This window comes from Chrysochloris asiatica, unplaced genomic scaffold, assembly GCF_000296735.1.
Source record: "Chrysochloris asiatica unplaced genomic scaffold, ChrAsi1.0 scaffold00409, whole genome shotgun sequence".
NCBI lineage: Eukaryota > Metazoa > Chordata > Mammalia > Afrosoricida > Chrysochloridae > Chrysochloris > Chrysochloris asiatica.
In genome coordinates, this window is record NW_006408927.1 from 37,755 (window position 1) to 41,919 (window position 4,165).

Genomic DNA, 4,165 nt, shown 5'->3' on the forward strand with positions numbered 1-4,165 from the left:
AAGACTGCCCCCTGGCCTTCAGCTCACAGCCACTCTCCTTCCCTGAATTCATAGTCCCCAGATGCTCCTTCTCTCCACATCATGGTCTCTGCCTGCATCTCTGGTGTCACTGCTTCTCTGGATAGGGTCCTCCACTGCACTCTTCTCCTTTGATGGCCCCAGGGTCCTCTGCTCCTGTACTGTAAGATCAACCGCTCCCTCATTTTGTTACAAAATGTCTACCTTTACATTTACAACTCTTATAATCAGTCCTGGCAGTAATTATTCACTACTGAACCCAGGGAGACTTATCCCCATCTCATTTCACCAGCCCCATCTAGACAGTTTAGAAACCACTCAGTAGACATTCCTGCACCCTCTGAAACTAGGCTTCCTCTTAAAAGCTTGTAAGCCAGCCACTTCTTGCCTTTGTAGCTCCCCCTGCCCCCCATTTTGGGTAGCCAATGTGTAAGTTGCCCATCCATGTCAACCCTGTGTATTTTGAGGGTGCGAATGATCCTCTCTGTAAAGAGTCATTCCCTCTTTTGTGCTATTACATCCATAAGCATAGCCAAGTTCATCTAATTGTAGTGGATTACTATTTTTTTCCGTCTTTTTTTTTCTTCTAGTCGAGTTCTGACCATCCAACCATTGAAGCCAGGTCAAGTGACTATGTTCTTATGCATCTCCCCTCACTCCCTATCAGAAATCTACAGAATTGCTAAAATATTTTGGTAAACTGAGTAATTGTCTAGCGAACTTGTCCATTTAAAAAAAAAATGTTTTATTGTGAATTATATGATAGTTTACATGGGAGAACATTAGTTTTACATTCAGCAATTTCTTTTAAAAGTGTGGGAATGAGTGTCTTCCTTCAGAATTATTAGAATCCTGATTATATCATTTTTGTGTGACTGTTCTTTTTCATTTTTTCCCCTTGAAGCGAGTAAAGACTTTATGATCTATTACTTTTTATTATTCATCGAGTAGGGACTGTATGACTTTATCTTTTATTTTTTACTATATGCTGAAGTGAGTAAGAAGAATGTGTGCTTTAGAAATTTATATCAGCCAGCTGGGTAAAGAAAAAGCTTGCGCAGTGGAAGCTCTAGCCAATGGTGTGAGACACAGCCTTCAGACTCCCATCAGGGATAAACCCAGAGTAGACGGGCCCGCTCACCGTGGTCGCTAGCCTATTCCTGTACTGCTATGTGCATGCACCCTTCTGCAGAAGTAAATTTTGCCTTGCTGAGTTAATTCAGTCTCAGCAAGTGTCTTTTTGTACGGCATTGGGATTCATTCCTAACAAAAAATATACATATGAAAATTCCAACTTTGCTTCCTAAAGATGGTATCTGCGTTGCAGGTTATACACGTAATTAAATAAACAGGTGATTCTCTAGGCTTCAAATTCAAACAGAACAGTCCAACTCCAAAACCCCCAAGAAACTAGATTTCAGAGCACAGGGGTACTCTGTAAGTCACGACACATCTCCCCGACTCTCAGGACACGGAAGCGGAAGTGGCGTCACTGCCCGGCGCCATACTGCGTCCGGCTGCTATCTCAGTCCCTAATACCTGGACCGCTTTTTCCGTACCGCAGAGCCGGAAGCACAGGAGGGCCCAGCTGGGAGCGAAGGTGTCTGCTGTCCTTCTCCTGCTCAGGGCCGGCTTCTTCGTCGTCCCGGGGCTGCTCCCGAACCTGAGCATCACCTGGAGCCGCGCTGGTCCGACGCGGCCCGGAGGGGACTGGCTGTGTCTCGGTGCATTCCCAGGTAATGTCCCAGGGACACGGTGCTTCGTAGACGGGCAAAGTCAGGGCCTCCGGGACGTCCGGGCTTTGCGTCTCCCGTAAGTCCGGACAGCTGCCTCCAGCCCCTCCAGTCCCTGCTCCCCGGGCTCCTTGTCCTTACCTGGGCTGCTTCAGGGCAGGACTTTGGGGGTGCTGTACTGGGCATGCGCAGTCAGGTCTTTCTGTGACCAGCGCTGCTTTGAGCATTGTTGTTGTTAATTGCATTACAAGAGTTTAAAATGCGCGGGTCACGTGAACATTGAGAGTTGGAGGAGTGTGTGAATTTAGAACGGGGTGTGCCATGAATTCAGGGGAAAAACACTTAGTAAGAGGCACATTCAGGGACTTGTTTTCAGTGTAAGGCAGAAAGCATGGCCAATCCCAGTTCATCTGATGTAAAATGTGGAGTGAGTGCACAGTCTAAAGGCAGAGGATGAAGGGTTTGTAGAGACCACACACCCAGTGTTTGTTCAGGATCTGAAGGGTCTCCTGAGGCCGAATCTGTGGGATTGGATACCAGTGATTGAATTACCATTTCTGCAACAAGAAGGCCCGCTGCTCCCTAGAAATCAGCCTGGATGAAGGGCTGAAGGTGGAGAACCTGCCACACTCTCTTTCCTCAACACTGTCTTCTCCCCTCCTTCTCCCATTTCAGGTCGGAGCCCATCACAGGGAGAAGGACTCCAGTCTAGGCAGCTGTGGAGTGAAGGTAACCGTATCACACAGCCATGGACTCAAAAGTAAGAATTTCAAAAGCTGTGACTGTCAGTTCAGTGTGAACCACACATTCATCTGCCTTCAGGCTGCTTAGTGTCTTGTTTCTACTGCCATCCCTGTGACGTGGGTTTAGAGGGGACATTCAGTTAGATTTTGAGAACTGAGCCAGGAAATGTTGAGTAGCATGGAACAAAAAGTAATTCTTGTAAATAAGCAGATTTGGTTATTTATGATTTTTCAGGGAGCACCTCTGTGCTCTGTGTTTATTCTATGAAGGAGTGGGTGGCTGAACAGGCCTCGTAACTAAATCTCTAGACATTGCTCCATTTTCACTAGGACCTTCTTCTCTCTATATTAATGTGTTTCTGCATGCCTGGGTCACCTGGCTTATTGGAATTTCAGGGTCTTATTTGATCAGAGGTACTTAACATCTCATCTTGTATTTGGGGCTCAGTGTTGATTGACAGTCTCTAGGCACTTAATTGTGCTCATGAGGAACCTGTACCTGGACTAAGAAGCAGTTGTTTGAACAGAATGTGGGAATGCTGAATGTTTTCAAAGTAAGAAAGGTGTGTGACAAGGTTATGTTCTTTCACCATACTTAATTCAATCTGTATGCTGAGCAAATAATCCATGAAGCTGGGTTATATGTAGAAAAACACGGCATCGGGATTGGAGGAAGACTCATTAACAACCTGAGATATGCAGATGATAGAACCTTGCTTGCTGAAAGTGAGGAGGACTTGAACCATTTACTGATGAAGATCAAAGAGCACAGCCTTCAGTATGGATTGCATCTCCATTGGACCAGTAAACAACATTCTTATTAATGGAGAAAAGATTGAAGTTGTTAAGGACTTCATTCTTCTTGGATCAACTATCCACACTCATGGAAGCAGCAGTCAAGAATTCGGCAAATCTGTTGCACAAGACCTTTTTAAAGTGATGAAGAGCAAAGATGTTGGCTTGAGGACTAAGGTGTGCCTAACCCAAGCAATGGTTTGTTTTTTTTAAAATTTTGTTAGACTTTTTATTACAAAGATAAACAAAATTTTAACTTGCAAAATGAAGTCATACATTAAGATTTAATGTTCTTACTAAGCTATAGCGATAGTTCTCTAGATGAGGCCTGTGTTCTCTAGAGGTGGCTTTTGTTTTTCTTTGGTAAACTAGTGAATTTGGTCTTTTTACTGTAGGAAAATTGCCACCAGATAGTGTTTGAACTAAAGCCTAATGGTTCAGATGATATGGCTTCCCACGTGTATATTTCTTTGGGTATATAGATTAAAACATCTTTCCTTAGTTAATTTTTTTTTGATGCTTTGTATCAGACTATTTATATAATAATTTTAAAAACCCTTATTTCACATGAGCTCACTTTATTAATACATTGCAACATTACATAGAAAAAGGAGCCTGGGATTTGGAGTCACAGAGTCCCCAATTCTTGCCTCACTATTTTTTCCTGACATATACATGATGAGGTATCATGGGGTGGTTTTATACATATGTAAATGATGCTTGGAGTTTCTAAAATAATATTATAGGTCCAAGCAGTGGTATTTCAATAATCTCATATGCTTGGGAAAGCTGGACAGTGAATAAGGAAAACCATAGGAGAATTGATGCTTTTGAGTTATGGTGTTGGAGGAGAATATTGAAAGTGCCATGGGCTGC

The 4,165-nt window shown here is 43.5% G+C and overlaps 1 pseudogene; it reads left to right on the forward strand.

Moving 5' to 3' along the window:
• The first annotated feature begins 1,327 nt into the window (after positions 1 to 1,327).
• LOC102818997 overlaps positions 1,328 to 4,165 on the forward strand; it is a 20,765-nt pseudogene continuing 17,927 nt past the window's right edge.